We start from the raw sequence: 25,043 nt of genomic DNA, 5'->3' as shown, positions 1-25,043 counted from the left end.
AAGAAATGTCCTCATAATGCATAGTAAATCTGAAGACAAAGAAATCATGTGAAAAAGATTAGAGATGAGGAGGAGGCCAGGATATTCAGTATCTCTGAAAGAGGATTTCCAGAACAAGAAAGAGCAAAGAATAAAAATTTTCAAAAATTAAATTTAAGAAATGGGGGTGGGGTGAAGGGAACAAAGAGAACAAGAAGAAAACTTCCTGATGTTGAATACTGTTTTGCATCTTCGTTAGTTTTGAGAAGTACTGGGCAGAATACTGAGGGGGAAAAAAAGCATATTGATACATGTAACTCTCCTGGCAGAATATCTGAATTTCAAAAATAAAAGTTCAAAAGCTCCAAAATAAGGGGAAATTTTTACTTAATTTACACAAAATAAGAGGAAAGAGATTCAGAATGACAGTCATTTCATCAGTAAAAGTAAATGCTAAAAGTCAAGGGAGCTATGTTTACAAAATTCTGAAGGTTAAAAAAAAAACTTTTAAAGCCAATCCATTATTCACAGATATGGATAAAATAAAAATACTAGATATGCTCTGATTTAAAGAGTTAAGACATCCATTTACTCTGGGTACCAGTAAAAGTTAGTTAAAAGCAGTTGAGCTAAAATAAAAAATCCAGAACAAAGACCTCCTAAAAATGACAAACACTTTAAAAAATAACAGTGTATGGCTGAGTTCCTTCGCTGGTCACCTGAAACTCACAACATTGTTAAATCACCTGAAACTCACAACATTGTTAATCAGCTATACCCCAATACAAAATAAAAAGTTAAAAAAAAAATAATGGCAAGCAATGAACCAGTAAAACTAATAGTTAAGTATACACTTTTTACTAATATGAGGAGATTCAGTTTAATACAAGAGATAAAGAATTCTTTAAATAAACACAATATAATTTTTTAAATTAATGATTTAGGAATAACATCCCAAACTATTACAAAAAATCTTAGGTGAAGAAGAATAAATAAAGTATGCTTAGATCAAGTGTGCATGCAGGATGAGGGAACAATTTATAATAGTCCTTACTCTTTGATGTTGATAAGAAAATGTAGGTTTAAAATAAATTTGCTTTAGAATGTATGGATAAAGCTGAAGCATTTCCAATCACCAGAGGAAATAAAGAACAAAGAACAACTACAAAAGGAAGTAAAATTTAAAACTAAACAAAAAGTACGCACGCTAAACAAGAAAAAAAAATTTTTTTCAGGAAAAATATCAAACATGTAAATGTTACAATAAATATTAATCAATTAAATTAACTAAGCAAAAGAGAAAAAAGTGACAGGGCACAGCATGAGCTTCCCTGTCTCTGGTAAAGAATTCGGCTTCCAATGCAGCAGACACAAGTTCGATCCCTGGGTTGGGAAGATCTGGAGAAGGGAATGGCAGGCCACTCCGGTATCCCTACCTGGGAAATCCCATAGACAGAGGAGCCGGGTGAACCAAGGGGCTGCTAAAGAGCGGGACACGACTGGGTGACTAAAAACGGCGCGGTAACATGCAATTCGTAACAGACTCAAAGTGACACAGCTATGTTAAACCAAAGAGAGAGGCACAGCTATGAGAAAAATGTAAAAAGATAAGAAGAAAAGAAAGCAATAAAGATGGCAATCACAATCAGAAAAAGAATTATTCAAGGATAAAAGTATAAAACATAGATAACTAGTAAGAACCTATTGTACAACAGGGAACTCTACTCAATACTCGGTAATGGCCTATGTGGAAAAATAATTAAAAAAAAAAAGAGTGAGGATGTGGATATGTATAACTGATTCACTTTGCTGTACACGTGAAACTAACAACACTGTAAATCAACTACAGTTCAATAAGAATTTAAAAAAGAAAAAAAGCATAAAACAAACAAGTGAAGAATTTTTCTATTACTAAAGGGCTTATCTATTTCATGAGTGAAGCTGATCTATGGTTTTCTTATATGTCTGGTTTGACAAATATCCTTCTAGAAAGAACTGAGATATATTTCCTCTTTTCCTACTTTCTGGAAGAGGTGACAGAAAAGTGGGAAGCTTTCTTCCTTAAAAAAAGTTGCGTAAAAAAAAAAAAGTTGCGTAGAACCTCACATGTAAAGCATTCTGAGGTTATTCTCTTTGTTTTAACTATTAAGTTTATTTAATAGTTATAGAACTAGTCAAGCTTTTAATTTCTTGAGTCAGTTTTGGGGAAGTTATATTTTTCTTTAATTTAAAAATTACTGGAATACGATTGATAGTATTTTCCCTTATCTTTCTGAAAGCTGCAGCAAAATATACATAATATAAAATTTATAATTTTAATCATTTTTACATTTACTACTGCATAAAATTTACATTGTTGGCACCATCGCCCATCTCCAGTACTTCTTTCATTTTGCTGAAGAAGAAAACTGGAACTATATACTATATAGTGGAAGAGTAAATGTCTATTTGCTTCTACTCCCAGTCTTGCCAACTATCATTCTACTTTGTCTGTACAACTGCAACTACTGCAAGCACTTCTTAAGTGGAATAATAGAGTACATATTTGTCAGTTAATTAGCTTACTTCATTTAGTTACTGGCATAATACCCTCATGGTTCATCCATCCTGCAGCATGTGACAGGATTTTTGTCCCTTTTAAGGCTGAATGATATTCCATTAATACACAGATCACATTTCTCCATTCATACATAAATGAACACTGCAGTTACTTCTATGTTTCGGCTATTGTAAAATAATGTTGCTGTAAACCCCTTATCTTATAACTGTCTTCTTTATCTGTAATCTTCATTTTCACAATATTATTTTTCTTTCCTCGATCAATCTTAACAGGTTTGTTTTCTTAGTCCCCCCTCCAAACTCACTTTTGACTTCTCTTGATCTTCTCTTTGTTCTCTGGTTCATTGATTTTTACTCTAAGTTTCATTATCTTTCTCTTTTCTGTGGGTTTATTCTGCTGTTATTAAGTTTCTAACTTAGGACAGTAGCTTAGTTCATTTATTTTCCCTTTAAAAAGTATAGGAGTGATTTAAGAGAATTAAACCTTATCTATTTTACATTAAGAAGTAATCCAGGATAAATAAAATGCAGTATATCCATTTTGTTATTGTTGCTTAGTCGCTAAGTCGTGTCTGACTCTTTTGCAAGCCCATAGGCTGTAGCCCGCCCACCAGGTTCTGCTGTCCACGGGATTCTCCAGGCAAGAACATGGAGGATTGTCATGTCCTCCTCCAGGGGGTCTTCCCAACCCAGGGATCAAGCCTGCATCTCCTGTGTCTATGCACTGGCAGGCGGATTCTTTACCACTGAGCCACCTGGGAAGCCAATACATTAATATCATGGAATATTTTACAATAAGGATGAATAAACTTCAAAACATTATGCTAAGTGACAAAGGCCAAAAATAACAGATCGCATACTGTATGGTTCTATTTTTATGAAATGTCCAAAAAAGATAAATTTGTAGGGATTAAAAGTAGTGATTTTCCTAGGGCTGGGAGTGAAAACGGGAATAACTGCAAACAGACATGTTTCTTTTTGAGATGATGGACTTATTTTAATACATTAGATTTGGTGATGGCTACATAACTCTAAATATAATAAAAATCAGTGCTTAAAACAAGTGACTTGTAAGGTACATAAACTATATGTCAATGAAGCTTTTAAAATAAGTATGCATATTTAGTAAATATTTACAATATTTTAAGAAAATTTGGCCTGTTAGCCTGTGTTGAGAATTTTAATTTGAAATGTAGAATCGAATAGCTGATTGAGGTCTGATTGCAGGCTGAAATCTTACTAAGTTTACATACTTTGTTACAATACATATACAATTTAAGAATAACAACACTGAAAGTATCTAAGAAGGTTTTGTTAAATCAGTATTTAAAAAGAAAATATAAAATTTTAAGTTTATAGATAAAAATGTTTTAAGTTAACTAAAATATTTGGAATAAGATCTGTATTTTAAGAGAATAAGGTTTTAAGTTTATAAATTTAAATAAACACTTAAATTAGAACTGAAAGTAACTATATGTTATTATCTTTTCTACATACAAAGTCACCCTAAATCTCACACTTAATAACAAGAACCAATCAAGTGTTTTATATAGAACTCAGCAGTGTGGGGATACAGAGCAAATGTTTAAAATACATGCCCTGCCATTAAGACTTACACACAATCCTGGTACTATGCATATACTGACAACTCCAATCTCTTATCTCTTGCTCCAGACCTTATTTCTAATTGCCTGCTTCATATCATCACCAAGATACAAATACCTCCAAAAATCCAAATCAGAATCATCCTATGCCTTTTCCCTCACCTCAACCAGAGATGACTCTTGTACTCTTTACCAGGAAAACGGCATCACTAATCCCTTCCCAAGTAATTCGGGTTACAAATCTCAGTCGGTTCATGATTCCATTCTCTCCCTAGATCAGTCGATCCTATTCACTTGAATTAGAAAAGGTCCATTCAAATCTATTCTCTTTTCCACTCCTAAATTCAGGCCTTCACCATTTTGTACCTTAGTAATTACAGCACATGTCACTCATGTTGATAATAATAGATATTAATTGAGCCCTTAGCAGGTATCAAACAAGCTAAGTACTGTATCAGGTACTTCATTCCCATTATGATAATATCTTCAGGGGAACACTGTAAAACAGATATTATTGCTATTACCTAATATATGTAAGAAAAAAGAAAATCAAAGCAGCTATTTTTTTTTTTCATATAACTACAAAGACACAGACCCTCAGTTTAAAACCAAGCCAGTGACTCTATGAAGTCCAGGTTCTTCACACAACCTTCACACAATCTACTAACAACATCTCTTAATTTTTAGTTCATCTGACTACTTAAAACATTCCCTACATCACCAAACCTACCAAAAACCATCCTTCACATGGCCATCAATTTCCATCTTTTCTCAGTTTTAAAAATCTCTGATGGCTTTCCACTGACAATACTGAAGACTTCAAATTCCTGGCGGTATGCAAGATCACTGACGGTCTGTCTAGTTCCAAACTACCTTTTCTGTCTGTCCTGCCATTTTCTTTCTATGCTCTGGCCAGAATGATTTATCAGTCATTACACACATATCAATGCTTCCATGCCTTTTAAGCACAGCAAGCCTTCTGCCCAGAATGTTTCCCTGCAACCCGTAATCTAGTTAATTCTAAGACATCCTTTATCTCAGTCCAAAACCTCAGGCAAAGTTAGGAACATCCCCATCAGTGCTGAAGTTGTACTACTAGAAAACTATACTTCAGTTTAAACAAACAAACAAACAAAAAAAAAAACGGGGCGGGAGGGGGGAATTTTACCTACTAGATTTTTGAGCAAAGAACAGGAACCCATTCTTCTTTTTCTTATCATCAGCCTGCCTGTCCCCAAACTGCAGTGTTAGTTGGATAAATAAAAATATACCCTTCTATTTACCTCACAGGTTTAAGATTTTAAAATGACTCATTTTGTGAGTCTAGCATGTTGAAGACCCAAAGAAATAGAAATAAATGAAACAGAAGAGCAACCGATATCTAATGGAAAAAGGTTCCTGTATCTATGAATTAAAACCAGAACATAATTAATGGCTTTGCCGGCCCATGAACAGAGATGACAGGACACACTTTTGTGTGAAAAGCTGTAATCACAGCAAAGACAGAAATAAATTGAGAGAGATGAAGTCCTGAAAAACAGTGGTATTAATACATTAAGGAGGGAAAATACATCCTGAGTAGCTGGAACATTACCGAAATAATTTCATATAATTATATTTACATACATTATGCCATAAATGAGATTCCATGATGTTAAGTAGCCGAAACTGCAAAGGTAGAAAGTAACTAGGTCAGTTGGATTTAGTTCTTTGGAAATTCAAGGGCAGTTTTGGTTCATTTTTTCTGTTATATCAAACTGTCTTGGGTACAGTAATTATGCTAAAAAGAAGCCATTTAAATGCAAATCTGAAGTTGATTAGGAATGAGTCAATTACATCAGGAGTTCACAATCTGTAGGCCACAATTCCTTAGAGGAACTCAGTCATTAGAAGGTCAGTACATCCACATGAGCACTGTTTGCAAATTAAATAAAAATGTGCTCGCACATACAGCCACTACTTTTCTAAATGCATTTTTTGCTGTGAACAAAATGCATTATTTCTTTAAAAAGCACTACTGAATTCATAATGGCCTTGGTATTACATATTTTCTCAAAGACACTAAAAATATTGTTTGAAAGTTCAGTAATTTCTTTTTTTTTAAACTTCTGTTGTTTTTGAGCCCCGTGTCCTTGGTGGACTATAGATATTTATTTACTTATATTTATTGAGCACCTATTATAAGTCAGTCATTACTGATGCAGCTATGAACAACACAGACAAAAGTTCATATCTGGAACTCTAACTCTGGTAGAGGAAATAAAATATATAAATAATGATGACAATGATAATGAATAACATGTGGTAACGATAAGTAAAAGAAGAATTGGTCAAAGAAAATAGCAGACTGGCTGTGGTGGGGGGTGGGCAATAACTAAACCCTGAAAAACTATTACTGGTAACACTGAGAAATGCTGAAGAATAACTGAGTAGGGCGGAGAATTCTTAAGTCAGCAAAAGACTCTAAGAGGCTGAATTTTTGAGCACTGAATGAATTGAGTGGGCAAGTCATGTAGATATTCAAGACAAAGGAACGTTCTAGACAGAGGGAACAGTACTGGAGCAGTAAAGGGTGTGAAGTATGGTATATCTGAGAAACAGCAAGAAAGCTGGTGTGGTCTGAGCAAAGTAAGAAAGTAGGAGATGAGACAGATATCTAGAGGCAAGATCACAAGAGGCTACGTGAGATGATTGGGATCTGAATTTAACAGAAATCCACTAATTTTATATTTGGGTAGTGGCAGAAGTAACATAATCAGATTTATATTGCTTAAGTTTACCAGGTGGCTGCAGAGATAACTGATAATAAGTAAAGTATTATAATGAGACAATTAAAACAGCCTTCACAAGAAATAATGGTGACAAACCAGAGTGGCAGTGGTGGAGGCAGAAATCGGTGAAAGCATACAGAGTAAAACCTGAGGATTAAACCAACTTGCTTTGATGATACACTAGCAGAATGAAGGAGAGAACACTTAGGCTTTATTTGGTCTGAGAACTAGGTAAATGGTAATGTAACTTTCTAAGAGAAGACTGGAAGAGAAACAAGTGGAACAGAAATTTAGTTCAGTTTTGGACACGTTAAATCTGACTTCTCTCTTGGAAATGAAAGTGGGTGCGTGCAGTAACCAACTGGATGGGTGAGTTTGAAATAGGAGACACTGGAGTCAGGGATATAAAACTGGAAATCATCTAAGTATAGACAGAACTTAAAGCCTCAGAAATACATGAGATCTTATCTGGGCTTCCCAGGTGGTGCAAGTGGTAAAGAACCCACCTGCCAGTTAAGGAGATGTAAGAGATATGGGTTTGATCCCTGGATTGGAATGATCTGGAGGAGGGCATGGCAACCCACTCCAGTATTCTTGCCTGAAGAATCCCATGGACAGAGGAGCCTGGTGGGCTGCAGTCCATGGGGTTGTGAAGAGTCAGACATGAGAGAAACAACTTGGCACACATGAATGAGGGCTTACCCACTCAATGAGGGGATTTAAAAAGGAAAAGAAACCCAACCAAAACTGGGCAGAAAACATAAACAGACATTTCTCCAGAAAAGACATACAGATGGCCAATAAGCACATGAAATGATGCTTACCAGCACTATTTATTAGAGAAATGTAAATAAAAACTACAATGAAGCATCACCTCACCCTGATCAGAATGGCCATCATCAAAAAGTTCACAAGTAATAAACGCTGATGAGGGTGTGGAGAAGAGTGTCCTCCTACATTAGTTGATGGGAGGGTATATTGATGCAGCCACTATGATAGGAAAACAGTATGGAGATTACTGTAAAAACTCTTAAAAAATTAGAGTTGCCACATGATCAAGCAATCTGACTCCTAAACATCCATTTGGATAAAACTCTAATTCAAGAAGATACATGTACACCCCAATGTTCATAGCAGCACTATGTACAACAGCCAAGACATGGGAGCAACCTAAATGTTCATCAAAAGATGAATGAACAAAGAAGATACGCATATCAGATATATATACATCTATCTATCAGTTCAGTTCATTTGCTCAAGTCGTGTCCAACTCTTTGCGACCCCATGGACTGCAGCACGCCAGGCCTCCCTGTCCATCACCAACTCCCGGAGTTTACTCAAACTCAGTTCCATTGAGTCAGTGATGCCATCCAACCATCTCATCCTCTGTCGTCCTTTTCTCCTCCTGCCTTCAATCTTTCCCAGCATCAGGGTCTTTTCCAATGAGGCAGCTCTTTGCATCAGGTGGCCGAAATATTGGAGTTTCAGCTTCAGCATCAGTCCTTCCAATGAATATTTAGGACTGATTTCCCTTAGGATGGACTGGTTGGATCTCCTTGCAGTCCAAGGGACTTTTTCAAGAGTCTTTTCCAACACCACAGTTCAAAAACATCAATTCTTTGTCGGTTAGCTTTCTTTAGAATCCAACTCTCATAACCATACATCACTACTAGAAAAACCATAGCTTTGACTAGACGGATCTACTCAGCCATAAAAAAAAAGAAATTTGGGGAATTCTCTTGTAGTCAAGTGGTTAAGACTTCACACTTCCACTTCAGAGGGCATAGTTCAATCCCTGGTCAGCAAACTAAAATCCTGTATGCTGCAGACAATAAATAATACCGATTTCTATTTGCTTTTAAAGAAAAAAAGAGAAACTTGCAGCAACATGGTTGGACCTAGAGATTATCATATTAAGTAAGACAAAGACAAGTATCATATGACACTGCTTATAAGTGAAATCTAAAAGAAAAAAAACAAATGAACTTATTTGCAGAACAGAAATAGGCTCATAGACATTGAAAACAAACTCTTGATTACCAAAGGGGGAAGGGCGTGAGGGAGAGATAAATCAGGAGTCTGGGATCAGCAGATACAAACTACTATATATAAAATAAACAAGGTCTCACTGTACAGCACAGGGAACTATATTCAATATCTTATAATAAACTATAATGGTAAAGAATATGAACAAAAGAAAAAGGAAAGGAAGGAAGAATACTGAATACTAGAGCATTCCAATGTTTACCAGTTAGGAAGAAAAAGAGACTGAAAAAATATGATTAAGTCTTATTTATGGTTATACTTCCAGTATTTGACAAACACACTGGTTTCAGAAGGACTCAAAAAACACTGCTGATTTGAACTATTGTATATAGCATGTAATTAAATGCACATTACACCACCCCACCTCTCATACAAGAGATGATTTTGAAAGGAAGCATCTTCCTTTTGACATAATGAAACGCGTTTACTAAAACATATCTAATTTGCAAATTTAAAAAATCATCACTTTATAACACATCTCCAACACACTTTAATATACAGCAGTACAATAGATCAAACTTTAATCTGGACCCCACGGAAATAAACGTCACCATATTCTAGAAATTTTAAAATGACACTAAATTTTGAGCTAGCCTTCAGATTCGCGTATATACTTACATGTAAATTCTTAATAGTTTCTCTCTGCTCAAGAGTGTTCAGTGATTATCTAACACATGTAGAGTAAATTTCAAACTCTGAAGTCTAGCTTTTAAATTCTTCTTAAAGTGGACCTTTTCAATATACTCTCCCAATGTTCTTCAAGCACAATCAACTCAAATTATTCTGTTTTCCAAAATCACCTTGCTTTTGCTTGTCTGGTCCCTTGCCTCATCCTGTTCCTTTGCCTAAAGTGTCCTCTCAAATTTCAAGTCGTGATCCTGCTTGGTCCTCAATGACACAGGTCAAAAGTTATCTTTCCTCCCAACTGACTGCCAGTACCCTTTGCTTTATCTATCCTGAATTTTCAACATGAATGCATTTGTTTTACGTATACAACTGAATTTTACACTCCATGCTGTAATGTAACAGAAGGAATACTAGTACTCTAGGAAGTAAGAGACTGGTAGTTAAGAACATGGATTCTGGAGTCAGATTACCTGGGTTTAGATTTCTGACCGTGTTATAAGGTTTCTATGGCCTTGGGCAAGTTGTCTTCTTTATGTCTCATCTTCCTGGGCTATAAAATTATTTTGACCTCAAAAAACTAAGATAATATCTGTAAACTATTTAGAATAGTATCTGAAAGCATAACAGAAGCACTGTAGCATTAAATGAACTTCCCAGGTGGCACCAGTGGTAAAGAACCCGCCTGCCAATGCAGCAGATGTAAGAGATGTGGGTTCAATTCCTCGGTCGGGAACACCCTGGAGAAGGACACAGCAACCCACTCCAGTGGGCTGGAGAATACAATACCATGGACAGAGGAGCCTGGTGGGCTACAGTTCACAGGGGTGCAAAGAGTCAGACATGATGGAAGCAACTTAGCACATACAAAATGTTTGATAAAGGAAGGAAGGGAGAAGGGTTGCATTTTGGTTTGTAATTCCTTTTTTCCCTTATGTGATTAAAAGACAGCTACATACAAAAATAATCATAAGTTTATGTTGATGAGCAATACAATGTGTAAAGATGAAATTTGTGACAATACAATGACAATCTAAAGTTGAGGGACACAGCTACATATGAGTCACGTATTTTGTAATACTATTGAAACTAAGTCATTATTAAGATGTTAATTATATACCCCCAAGACAGACACTAAGAAAATAACTAAAAATTGCATAGTAAAAGTGGAAAAGGAATCAAAATGGTACACTAGAAAATATTTATTATATAAAAGGCAGTAAAGAGACTTAACAGTTCAGTAACATGGGATATGCAGAAAACAAATAGCAAAATGGCAAAGAGCCTTCCTTATCAGTAATTACATTATATGTAAATGGATTATACACTCCAATAAAAAGCAGATAGAACAGATTAAAAAAAAACACCCATGATCCAACTACATGCTATGTATAAGAAACTCAACATGATTCAAAGACATGAATAGGTTAAAAATGAAAGAAAAAGCCCATGAAAACATCAAATGAAAGAAAAATGGGCTGAATATACTAACATTAGACAAAATAGATGTTAAGATAAAACTTGTTACAATAGACAAAGGACATTGTAAGTCAATCTACCAAGATTTAACAGTAACTATAAATGAAACATAACTTTTAAAAATTATGAATTACTCTGTTGTACACCTTAACTTCTATTATATAATAAAACATATCAACTACATGGATGCTTAGTCACTCAGCTGTCCAACTCTTTTGTGATGCTATGGACTACAGCGCACCAGGCTCCTCTGTCCATGGAATTTTCCAGGTAAGAATACTGTGCAAAGTTCCAATACTCTGGCCACTAGGTGCAAAGAGCTGACTCATGGGGAAAGACCCTGATGCTGGGAAAGACTGAAGACAGGAAGAGAAGGGGGTGACAATGATATGGTCGGATGGCATCATCAACACAATGGACGTGAGTCTGAGCAAACTCCGGGAGATCGTGAAGGACAGGCAAGCCTGGCATGCTGCAGTTCGTGGGGTTGCAAAGAATCGGACACATCACTCCATAACAAGAATACTGGAGTGGGCTGCCGTTTCCTCCTCCCAGGGATCTTCCTGACTCAGGGATTGAACCTGTATTTCCCACTCCGGGATGGTCTCCTACATTGGGAGGGCGTTTCTTTACCACTGCATTACCTAGGAAGCTCCTACATCAACTATACCACTATTTACCAAAAAAAAAAAAAAAAGACTTAACAATTAAAAACGTATAAGCACCTAACAATAGAGCCCCCAAAAATATGAAGTAAAACTGACAATGGAAGGGAGGAAAAGTAACAGTAATAGTTGTAGACTTCAACACTCTACTTTCAGTAATAGATGAAACAACTAAGAGATAGAAGTTAGACAACAATAAGGAATTCCCTGGTGGTCCAGTGGTTAGGACTCCACACTTCCATTGCAGGGGGCATAGGTTTGATCCCTGGTCAAAGAACTAAGATCCTGCAAGTCACGCAGTGTGGCCAAAATAAAAATAAAGAAAGAAAATACTTTGAGAATAATAATTAAAAAAAAAAACCCAACATACCAAAATATATAAGATGCAGCAAAAGCAGTGTTCAGAGGAAATTTTATAGCTGTAAACACCTACATTAAAAAAAAGAATTATCAGTACTCAATAACCTAACCTACCACTCTTAAGGAACTAGAAAAAGAAGAACCAAAATGATAATGAAGCAGAAGAAAGGAAATAATAAAGATGTAGGTAAAGAGTTTTTGAAGCAAGAGAATAGAAAAATAGAGAAAAATCAGAGAAACCAAAACCTCTTTGAAAAGATTAACGATAATGACAAACCTTTAGATAGAATGACCAAGAAGCCAAAGAAAGAAGACTCAATTTACCAAAATCAGAAATGAAAGCATCACTACTGACTTTACAAAAATAGAAAGTATTACAAAAAATATAACGAACAAGAGTATGCAAGTAGTAGGTAACACAGACGAAACGGACAAATTCTTAGAATTAAACCACTAAAACGTACTCAAAAAAAAAAAAAAGACAACAAAAGTAAAGATATAAAAACAGTAATTTTTAAAACTTCTGACTTCAAAGAAAAGTCAAGGGTCACATGGTTTCACTGATGAGTTCTGCCAGATGTTTAAAGAAAAAATAAAAATACCATCACTTCTTCTTAAATTCTTCTAAAAAATAAAGGAATGAATACTTCCCTGACTCATTACATGAGGTTGGTTCTACCCTGCCAAAGACAAAAACATCAAGAGAACTACAGACCAATATTCTTACAAATATAGATGCAAGAATCCTCCAAAAAAAATACTAGCAAACCAAATTCAGCAGTGTATTAAGAGGACTATGCACCATGGATTTACCCCAGAAACACAAGCGTGGTTCAACATGTAACATCAAATCAATTGAAAAAAAATCAAACACATATTAACAGAGTGAAATGGGAAAAAGTAATACAATCATCTCAACTGACACAAAAAAGGCATTTGACCCCTTCCAACACCCTTTCATGGTAAAAACACTCAAGAATCTAGGAACAGAAAGAAGCTTCTACAACCTGACTGCGAGCATCTATGAAAAATTCAGGACTAACATACTCAGTGGTGAAACATTTAAAGCTTCCCACTAAGAAGAGGAACAAGATAAGGATATTCACTCTGTTCGACACTGTCTGGAAGTTCTAGCCAAGGCAACTGGTAAGAGAAAAAGAAATAAAAGGCATCCAGATTGAAAAGGGAGAAGAATAATTACCTCTCCTCAGAGATATCATGATCTTATACATAGGAAATCCTGAAGAAAAACTATTAGACCTAATAAATTCATCAAGGTTGCCAGATACAAGAACCATGCAAAAACTGTTTCTATTTCTGTACATTAGCAATGCACATCTATACACTAGCAATGGACAATCTGAAGTGAAGGAAACGATTCCATTTACAATAGTTAACAGAGTGAGTAAAATACTTAGTAATAAATTTAACTAAGAAGGTGGCAGGCCTGCATAGTAAAAAGTGCAAAACAATGTCAAAAGAAATTAAAGAACTAAATAAATGGAAAAACATTTTATGTTCCTAGATCAGAATACTTAATATTGTTAAGATGTCAACACTACCCAAATTGATGTACATACTCAATGCAATCCCTACCAAAATTTCTTTTTGGCAGAAAGACTAACCCTAAAATTCATATGGAATTGCAAGGGAGCCCAAACAGCCAGAACAATCATGTTTTGAAGACCGTTGAACAAAGCTGGAGGAGTTCCATATCCTGATTTCAAAAATTATTACAAGCTACAATAATCAAAGTGTAGTACTAGACTTCCCTGGTGATACAGGGGGTAAGACTCTGCCTGCTCATGCAGAGGACATGGGTACAATCCCTGTCTGGAAAAATTTCATACGGTCAGAAAATTACGAAGCTTGTGTGCTGCAACTACTGAGGTCTGCACACCCTAGAGTTTGTGCTCCACAACAGGAGAAGCCACCACAATGAGAAGCCCGTGCACCGCAACAAAGAGTAGCCTTCACTGGGCGCAACTAGAGGAAGCCTACATAAAGCAACAAAGACCCAGTGCAGGTAAAAATAAATGGATATATAAATAAATTTTAAAAAAGAGTGTGGCACTGACACAAGGATAGGCATACAGACCAACAGAACTGAGAATCCAGAAGTCAACCCATACATCAATGGTCAACTGATTTTTATCAGGAATGTCAACACTACTCAGTGGGGAAGAACTGCCTTTTCAACAAATGATGCTGTTTGACAGAAAGCAACAAAACTCTGTAAAGCAATTATCCTTCAATTAAAAAATAAATTTAAAAAAATGATGCTGGGGCAACTGAATAGCCACACACAAAAGGTTAAGGTGGATTTCTGACCTCACACCATATAAAAAATTAACCCAAAATGTATCAAAGATCTAAATATAAGGGAGAAAATCAAACTGTTAAAAAAAAGGGGGGGTAAAATGTGATTTTAGACATAGCAATGGATTCTTAAACACTGGCAGCACAAGCAACAAAATTTTCAAATACTAAACTTCATTAAAAGTTAAAAAGTTTTCTATGAATCAAATAAAACAGATACACACTACTATACAGGGAGCTGAATCCAGTGTTCTGTGACAACCTAGAGGGGTGAGATGGGGTGGGAGATGGGAGGGGAGTTCAGGAGGGAGGGGACCTATGTATATCTGTGGCTGATTTGTGCTGATGTGTGGCAGAGGCCAACACAATATTGTAGAGCAATTATCTTCCAATAATTGTATTTTGTTCTATACTTCTCAATATTATGCAATTATAATCTTTGATAACTAAAAAAATAAACCAAAGAAATAAACCAGCATCTATTATATAACACAGGAAATTACAGATCTTGTAATACCCAAATGGAAAAGAATCTGAAAATATATATATACATATACACACACACATAATCAATCACTTTGCTGTATACCTGAAACACTGTAAGTTAATTATACTTCAATCAAAAGAAAATAAAAATAAAAAAAGAACAGATAACAGAGAGAGCTCCCCACTTTCACTTGAATACAGAGAAAGGGCCATATAAGACCACAGTGAGAAGGCAGGCCACTACAAGCCAGGAAGTGAGTACTCAGTGGTTGCAAAGACTGGGATGAAGTGGGAGGATTAATATGCAGAACACAAGAAATTTTTAGGGCAGTGAAACTATTCTGTATGATACTGCAGTGGTGGATATATGCGTCAAAACTCACACAATGTACAACACCAAGAGTGAACACTAATGTAAACTATGGACTTTGGGTAGTAACGATGGGTCAATGCAGGCTCATCAACTGTGATAAATGTACCACTGTGATTCCATATGTTGACAGTGGGGAGTTTATGCATATATCAACAGTTTGCTGTGAACCTAAAACTGCTCTAAAAAATAGTTTATTAATTAAAAGGAAAAAAAAAAGAAACATTACTCAAGAAGTTTTGGTGCTGTATCCAAGAAAAATACCCAGCTATCTGAAAGACTATTAAAATATTTCTCCCTTTTCTGATAATATTCCTGTGTGAGGCTAGACTTTCTTCAAATACTTCAATCAAAATAACAAACACAGTAACTGAATGAAAAAGGTAGATAAGGATCCAGTTATCTTCTATTAACACAGACTTCAAAGAATTTTGCAGTATGTAAAAACAATGCCCCTCTTCCCATTTAACTATTTTGTTTTGGAAAACTACAATTTTCACTTAAGTGTTAACATATAATAGGTTGATGATTGTTATTTTCAAATAAATTATTAACACAATAGCTCTTCAAATAGCTCAATAATTTTTAAAGGGGCTCAAGACCAAAAAGGTTTGAGAACAGTTTCTAGGGTATCAAAACTCCCTTAAAAGGAAGCTATTATCAAATAAAAAATAACTAAATTAGTGCTCTCGAAAGAGAGAAATATCTTGAGAAATATTGAATTATAAACACCAAAATGTGGTAAAGTTTAGTAGGCAACAGACTTAATGGTTTTTAAGAGGATAGTCCCACTATAAAAATCTATAAAATATCAAAATACCAAAAATGCTGGCTAATATTCTTAATTTACTATTGCTTCACTTCCCAAAAGAGGAGCAGGCTTGATATTTGCTATATACCATGCTCATAAATGCAATATATAAACATCCTTATCATTTTATATCACATATTACAAAATTATAATGCCAGCTAACATTAAGGCTGTATCCTAAAACCTGACATTCATTATTTTATGTAATCTACCCAACAATTCTGCAACAGGTATTATTACTATTTTATATTTATTGTGTGATCCTTGTAGGAACATTAACCTAAAAAGGCCAGTAACCATCATCACCACCTTGTAGAAACTGATTAACCCTCAAGGAAAAACAAATAATATAAACCACTTTGCAAAATTATATCATTTCAAACTGACAGCTGTAAAGGTCACTGTGACTATTAAAAAAGAAATCTGAATTAAAAAGCTACATTGCCTTTTGGGGCAATGAAGGTTTGAGCCAAAAGGAGTAAACAAAGGAATTCCCCGGTGGTCCAGTGGTAAGGACTTGGTCCTTTCACTTCAGGGGCCCAGGCTCAATCCCTGGTCAGGGAACTTAGATCCTGCAAGCCTCATGGTGCAGCCAAAAAAGAAAACAGGGGTAAAACCAATAACTGAATGCAAACAGGCCAGCCAACTCCTTAAGGATTTTCACCATTTATCAATCAAGCAACTGACGCAATATTAAACAGGAGACTATATGGAGCACACAGAATAACATCAGTACACAAATCCCAAAACGATACTTCCAACATGCCAGACATGTCATGTAAATGGAACGACAAAGATGCAGTGAATTTTTCTTTTTTAAAAACTGAGGTATAGTTAGTTGATGTATACTATTATATAAGTTTCAGGTGTACAAAACAGTAATTCATAATTTTTAAAGGTTACATTCTATTTGTATTTATTATAAAATTCTGGCTATATTCCTTGTGCTGTACTATACCTCCTTGTAGCGTTATTTTATACATAGTAGTTGGTTCTTAATTCCCTACCCCTATCTTGCCCCTGCCCCCCTCTCTCTTCCCACTTGTAACTACTAGTTAGTTCTTTTTATCTTTGAGTGTTTCTTTTCTGTGAAATTCATTAGGTTCCCATATAAGTGACATCATATGGTATTTGTGTTTCTCTCATTTCACTTAGCATACTTTGAGTCCATCCTTATTGTTGCAAATGGTAAAACTTCAGTTTTTTAATGGCTGATTAGTATTCCATTGTGTGTATACACACACATACACATCTTTTTTATTCATTCATTTGTTGATGAACACAACTTAGGTTGGTTCCATATCTTGGCAACTGTAAATAATGCTACTGTGAACATCAGAGTGAGTGTCTTTTTGAATTAACATTTTCTTCTTTTCCAGATTAATACACCCAGGAGTGGAATTGCCTGGTCACAAGTAGTTCTAGTCTTAGTTTTTTGAGAAACCTCCATGTTGTTTTCCATAGTGGCTACGCCAATTTGTCTTCCCACCAATAGTGTTCAAAGGTTCTCTTTTTTCAAATCTTTAGCAACATTTTTTATCTGTGGTCTTTTTGATGACAGCCATTCTGACAGTTGTGAGGTAATATTTCACCATGGCTTTAATTTACATTTCTCTAATGATTAACAATGTTGAACATCTTTTCATTGTCTTTTGGATATCTGCATGTCTTCTTGGGAAAAATGTCTATTCTGGTCTTCTCCCCATTTTTAAATCAAAATTTTTTTGATGTTGAGTTGTATGAGCTTTTTATATTATTTTGGATATAAACCTTATTGGTTCATCATCTGCAAATATTTTCTCCCATTCAATAGGCTGTCTTTTTGTTTTGTCAACAGTCTTCTTTGCTGTGCAAAAAAGCTTTTAAGTTTAACTAGGTCTCATTTGAAAGTGTTAGTTGTGTCCAACTCTGCGACCCCATAGGCTGTATAGTCTGCCACGCTTCTCTGCCCATGGAATTCTCCAGGTAAGAATACTGGTATGGGTTACCAAGCCCTTCTACGCAGGATCTTCTCAACCCAGGAATCAAAACTGGGTCTCCAACAGTGCAGACAGATTCTTTACCATCTGAGCCACCAGGGAAATTTTTTATTTTTGCTTTTGTTTCCTTGACTTAGACAGATCAAAATTACACACACACTGCTATGAATTATGTCAAAGAATGTTCTGCCTATGTTTTCTTCTAGGAATTCCATGGTTTCCAGCCTTACATTTAGGTCTTTAATCCATTTGGGGTCTACGTATGGTTTAGAGAATATTCTAATTTCATTCTTTTTACATGGAGCTGTCCAGTTTTCCCAGCACCACTTATTGAAGAGACTTTTTACCTTGCATATTCTTGCCTCCATTGTCAATAGATTAACTGATCATAAGTACGTGGATTTATTTCTGGGCTCTCTATTTTGTTCCATAGGTCTGTGTGTCTGTTTTTGCGTCAGTATCATACTGTATGACTACTGCAGCTTTGCAATACAGTCTGAAGTCAGGCAGCATGATTCCTTCAGTGTTGCTCTTCTTTCTCAAGATTGTTTTATTTGCAATCTTTTCTGTTTCCATACAAATTTTTAAATTATTTGTTCTAGTTCTGTGAAAAATATCCTCGGTATTTTGACGGAGATTGCATTGAAACTGTAGATTGCCTTGGCTAGGATGGCCATTTTAACAATTCTAATTCTTCCAATTCATTAATATGGTATATCCTTTCATCTGTTTGTCTCATCTTCAATTTCTTTCAACACTGTCACTTTTTCCAAGCACATGTCTTTAACCTCTTTAGGTAGAGGTTTATTCCTAGGTATTTTATTCTTTTTGATGTGACTGGTAAATAGGATTGTTTCATTAATTTCTCTTTTTGGTATTTCATAGTTATTGCATAGGAATGCACACATTTCTGTATGCTAATTTTGTATCTTGCAACTTCACCAAATTCATAGATGAGCTCTAGTGCCTCTTTGGTGGCATCTTTAGTATTTTCTATGTATAGTATCATACCATCTGCAAACAGTGACAGTTTACTTCTTTCCAATTTGAAATTCTTTTCCTTTTCTCATCTAATTGCTGTGGCAAGGACTTCCAATACATACGTAATAAAAGTGGTAAGAGTGAGCATCCCTGTCTTGTTTCTTATCCTAAAAGAAACACTTCCAAGCTTTTCCTTCACATGATGTTGGCTGTGAAATTTCATATACGGCCTTTATTATGTTAAGGAATGGATAAGAATGCAGTATTGATATCTTCCTACTTAGATAACTATTACATTCAAGAAGGTCTCACATAGGAATTTCCCTGGTGGTCCAGTGGTGAACAATCCACCTTGCAGGGCAGGGGACATAGATCTGAGCTCTGGTTGAAGAATTGAGACCCCACAGGTCATGAAGCAACTAAGCTCTCATGCTACAACTACTGAGCCTGCATGCCATAACTAGAGTCCATGTGCCACAATGAAAGAGCCTGCATAATACAACAAAAATCCTGAGTGCCACAACTAAGACCTGATGCAGCCAAATAAATTTCTTTTACACGTTAAAAGGATTCACGTAAAAACCTGCCTCAGTTAAAAGCACCTTAAGACGTAATTTCTAGGGCTTTTTGTATCAGCATTTGCAGCCTCAAGTGGCTTCCCAGGTGGCACTGTGGTAAAGAATCTGCCTGCCACTGCAGGAAATGCAGGTTTGATCCCTGAGTCTGGAAAATCCCCGGAGAAGGAAATGGCAACACACTGCAGCATTCTTGCCTGGACAGAGGACCCTGGCAGGTACGTCCATGGGGTCATGAAGAGTCAGACACCACTGAGTACACAAGCTTGTTTTGCAGCCTCACAGGCTCACTTTATTTGACTCACATTTACTCTGGAACCAAACCTAGGACTTCAGAGTATGAGATATAACTCTACCTTTTCTAGCTGTGTGACCTTTGGCAAGTTCCTTAATTTCTCAGTGCCTCATCTGTAAAACAGGCAATACAGTTACCTCCCAAGGTTTTTATGAGGATTAAAAAGAACAAAATTAGTACTTGAGGAATTTGAAAGAATAGTACCTGGCACAAAGTAGGTATTACATGCATAAATCTTACATGGAAAAACAAAACAAAACGATACAGAAACAATGCCACGCTCATGAGTGAGAACTCACAGTTAAGGAGTAATGTGAAACTGACAATGAAAGGCCTTCTCATGGCAACTGTCTCATATCCTTGGTTCTTAATATTCAGCAGTACTATATTCACAATGAACAGTTATTAAGTGGAAGATACTCAAAATTGAATTCTTTACCTTCTCTTCCAAATCTGCTCACTCACAGTCATTCCCACCCTGGTTAAAGGTCCAGTTCAGTTCAGTCACTCAGTCATGTCTGACTCTTTGCGACCCCATGGACTGCAGCACACCAGGTTTCCCTGTCTATCACGAACTCCCAGAGCTTGCTCAACCTCATGTCCATCGAGTCAGTGATGCCATCCAACCATCTCATCCTCTGTCATCCCCTTCTAAAGGTAATAATGCACTTTGAACTGCTTGAACCAAAACCTTTATGGTCCTCCTTATGTCCTTTCTCTCATGCCCCTCATTAAATCAGAACTCATATTGTCCCTACTAATCCTAACCAATCTTCTGCCAACTTAATATATTTACAGTTCTAAGCACTTCTCCCTTCCTCTACTAGTATGCAGTAGAAGCAACCTTCACATCTCATCTGGACTAACAAAATCTCCCAACTTGGCATCTGTGCTGATACTCTTACTCCCCCTTCTCCCGACCTGTTCTCGACATACAGTCAAGTAGTTTGTTAAAACTAAGCCAGATCATTCTGCTCAAAAGCCTAGAATGCACCTGACTTTACTATTAATAGTAAAAGCCAAAGTTCTATCTTCCCCTCTATTTCGCTGTGAACCTTAAACTGCTGTAAAAAATAAAGGAAATAAAATCAGGTTTGACTGCATAAAATGCAGCAGAACTTTACTCGAAGTACTAAGTGAGCTATGGGGGAAACCGGCTATTAGCAACATCTCTCACACCCACACCAGAAAGCCAAAGTCCTCACAACAACTGAATAAACCTTACATGATCTGTCCTCTGTTACTTTATATGATTAGACTCAGGTTAACTTTTTTAGGGTAGAATACTTCACAAGAAGTCCTGTGCCCTTCCAGTATTATCCAATCAAGAGACATAACGTCTGTCTTTTCTACTTTTAATCATGCTAAGATCGATCAGTGAATTTAGAACATTAACTTGAACCCACCATTAGTTACCTAACAACTTTCACCTAATACTTTTAGCATACATCAATAATCTGTCTAGACCTATTATTGTATTATGGGCACAAGATGGTGACTTTTCTAATATTTTCATACCTTTCTCATTTATTAACTGAACTTCTTTGATCAAGAGCTTTGCGCTATTAACTCTGGTTACTCTGAAATACACTTTGCAACAAAATACATGCTTCTTTCTATGTATAAATTTTCATAATAATGAGTTGACACCTTTGAAATATCCAAACGTGATCAATAGCTATTTTTCCTTTTTTATTTTAAGAATATCATTATGAACTCCTGAAATCTTACTTATTTAATACAGTTCAATCTATTGCAGTCCTTACCTTTTCCTTATATTCAAGTTTTTCATCTTTGGCCAGTATGAGCACCTTTAAGATGGCTTTGTGAACTTTTGACACAACTTACTTCAACATGATAGTCAAAAGATTTTAATTTGCAGTTCATGGGCTTCCCTGGTGGCTCAGTTGTAAAGAATCCACCTGCCAATGCAGGAGACACAGTTCAAACCCTGTTCCAGAAAGATTCTACATGTCACAGAGAAATTAAAATTTTATGCATCACAAAGTATAGAGCTTGTATCAAGAGCCCCCGAGTTGCAACTACTGCTGTGTTCCACAACGAGAGGCCACAGCAATGAGAAGCCCCCAACTCGAGAGTGGTTCCCGCTTGCCACAACTGGAGAAGAGTCTGTGCAGCAACAGAGACCCAGCACAGCCAAAAGCAAATAAATAAATAAAACTGTTTCAAAAATAAATATATCTGCAATTCCTCAATCAGAGTCTTGAACAACTTTCATGTTTACTGATGTCTCTGACTTCTCTGTGAAATCATTTTCATTTTCTTCTCTATTCATTTTCTCATCCATTTTTCCAGTGGGTTGTTAATTCTTTTTGCTTTCAGAATGTTACAAGTTCATTTTAATATATGGCAGAGGTGAGAGGTTATGTATTAATAAAAGCTACAGTCTTATTCTTCTATGCTTTATTTTAAGGAATTTTTTATCATGTAAAATACTTCATTTTAAAATAAAGCAATCATTTCCTTTATAGCTCAGAGCTTAGATCCTTCAGCCTTTTCAAATCCAATGACAGAAAAAAGTTGCCTAGGCTTCTTCCAATTCTTTTATGGCTTTTTTCCTTTTAATGTTTAAATCTCTGATCTAGCTAGATATAATTAGCTGCTTGTAAGTCTGTCTAATCCCACTAGAATCTGGGATCTTCAAAGGCAAGGACTATCTTACTATATTACCAGACTAAGAATTTTGTCTCCAGACCCAAGTGTTTTCAAACACAGAGTTTGAGAAGGTGATGCTGATTATGAATAGCCATAAATCTTGTTCTCTCTGCCCTTAAACTAGGGCAAGTCACTCCTACCGAACCATATTCACTAAAAAGAAGATGTAGCACGGGGAGGAAAAACTGTGTTCTGCTCAATTCTAGATATTATACATGCACTGCCCTGACATCTCAGAACAATTCTAAGAGGTGAGGAGAGGAGGTGGGATGCAGAAAATGAATTTTGGAATTGAGCTTCTAAGAAGTGATGTCTGAATGGAATCTGAAAGAACAAGCAGGCATTATTAAACAGATGAAGAGACTGGAAAATAGTACTCCAGGGTACAGAGTGAGCAAAAGGTATGAAGTGGGAGTACATGATCTATTTGTAGAATTACAGTTTATTATGATGGCCTAGGCCAGTGCTTGGCATATAAAGTAAGTACCATATAAATGTTAGCTATTACCATGTTGATTATTGGGATATGGAGATAAATTAGGTAAAATTGTAAGCAGTAGGCTAAAATGCCCCTGGAAAGCCATGCTATAAAAGTCTGGATTTTATCTTGAAGAAGATGGGGAACCACTGAAGGATTTCTGACAGGATAATGGCATGTTTCAGAAAAATTACATTGGCAGTGTGAGTCAAAGATGGGATGCAATACAGAGACACAAGAATCTTAAAGAATCTTCAACGATGGAGTATACAGAAGTGATAAAAACTTTTATAAAGTGAGGAAAATTTGCAAGCCTCTTGCAAGATTTGAGATGTCAGCATACTAATCTCTACTAAAAGGGACCAAATGCCTAACAGTTTTATCACATGAGAGATACAGATATGCTTAGCAACAAATATTCCTAGACTATCTGTAAAGTTTTCTGTTTTAGTAAAGACTCACACTCAGTAAATTTTCAACACAATTCCTTCAGGGTCATGAAATGCCCCATGTTGTCTTTCCCACAAGCAAGAGAGGTTCATGAAAGCTCATAAACGTCTCCCAGTCAACCAAAAGGCTGGTTTTCTAAAGACTCCATGACGTAACAAAACCTACATTATGGCTGCTGATGCTGATGGTACACTGTCCCACTCTCTTTGAAATTTCTGCAGGCTCAGCAAAACTTGTTACTGACACTGAAGTTACAACGTAAGCCACATGTGTCCGAACAACAGAGTTCACACTGAATTCCTGCTATCTGGACTATCAGACTCAGAATGTGAGTTAGCTACAGACTGTGAGACCACTTTTGGAGGGCAAATGACAGGGCAAGTTTAGGGGCAGTGCTTATTTCATGTGTCTTACTGGTGAGAAGGTCTGATTCTGTGTGGCATAGACTACTTGGACACTTTAAAGACTACCAAAAGCGACAAAACTTCTTGGGGAGGAAGTGACTTGAGAGAGCCATGATTCTATCTTGAACTCTACGAAATGGCAGGTATTGTGACTTTTGAAAGTTACTGAATTTGGTTGCTGCTACTGTTGTTTTTGAAGGTTATATCTCCTAAAAGCAGTTATTCTTCCCTGCCTATGCCTGCAGTGAGTGATTTCATAGTTCAACAAGGAACCTACTATCATGGCAATCCCCTTAGAGATTCACTCAACAGAAACAAAAAGACCTATACAAAGGTGTTTATGGAGTAGCTTTATTTACAGTAACCGCAAACTGGAAACAAAACCCAAATGTCCCTCAGTAATGAAACAGATAAATTTTGCTAAGTCTATATAATGGAATACCACTTAGCAATAAAAAAATGAACTAATAATGTCCAGAATACACAAATCTACAGACACACAGTGAATAAGTAACACTGTCTATGGCTGGAGGATTAAAAAGATAGGGGATAAGACAAGGAGTGACTGCTAAATGGGTATGGGTTCTATGCTGTAAACTGAATATAATGATACCCATTGTGGCGACAAAAATGTTCTAAAAACTGAATGTGGTAATCATCACACAACTCTATGAATATACTAAAAATCATTGACTTGTACACAGCAAACAGGTGAATTATTTGCTACATGTGTTATAGCTCAATAAATTCACTTTAAAAAGGAATGAATATAACAACACACACAAATATCTGCTTAAGCAAAAGAAGCCAGACACAAAAGAACACATACTGTATGATTCTTTTATACGAAATCTAGGATGTAGGCAAAACTAATAAATGTGATAGAAATCAGTTATTATGGTGGTGAACAACTGGCCGGAAAAGAACAGGAGCAAACTTTTCAGGAAGTTCTTTATCTTGTTTTGGATGGAGGTCACAGAGGGTATAGACAACTGTCAAAACTTAAGAACTGTGCATTTTAATTATCTCTCAATTTAAAATGGTGGTTTAAAAAAATCACTCCTACTTGAACTTGGAAAGAGAAGATGGTAAGACAGGAACACTTGCCAAGTAAGTAATGCCTTCAAGCTTC

The 25,043-nt window shown here is 36.0% G+C and overlaps 1 protein-coding gene across 10 annotated transcripts in view; it reads right to left on the bottom strand.

The window, feature by feature from the left end:
* Window positions 1-25,043, bottom strand: part of LCOR (ligand dependent nuclear receptor corepressor) — a 130,309-nt gene that overhangs the window by 77,533 nt on the left and 27,733 nt on the right. For 2 of the 10 annotated variants that reach the window (XM_070469961.1, XM_070469963.1), the window contains exons 1-2: window positions 23,520-23,600; window positions 21,670-21,825 (exon numbers count right to left, since the gene is read on the bottom strand). The exons of 7 other annotated variants lie outside the window; for them this stretch is intronic. The gene's annotated coding sequence lies outside the window, so the exon portion shown is untranslated. Of the gene's footprint in view, window positions 1-21,669; window positions 23,387-23,519; window positions 23,601-25,043 lie in introns of those variants that run through there. One more of the 10 variants, XM_070469962.1, reaches the window with a different exon arrangement.

This window comes from Odocoileus virginianus, chromosome 7 (assembly GCF_023699985.2).
Source record: "Odocoileus virginianus isolate 20LAN1187 ecotype Illinois chromosome 7, Ovbor_1.2, whole genome shotgun sequence".
Taxonomy (NCBI): Eukaryota; Metazoa; Chordata; class Mammalia; order Artiodactyla; family Cervidae; genus Odocoileus; species Odocoileus virginianus.
The sequence above is the reverse complement of the archived record's forward strand: the minus strand, read 5'-3'. Positions and strand labels throughout refer to the sequence as shown.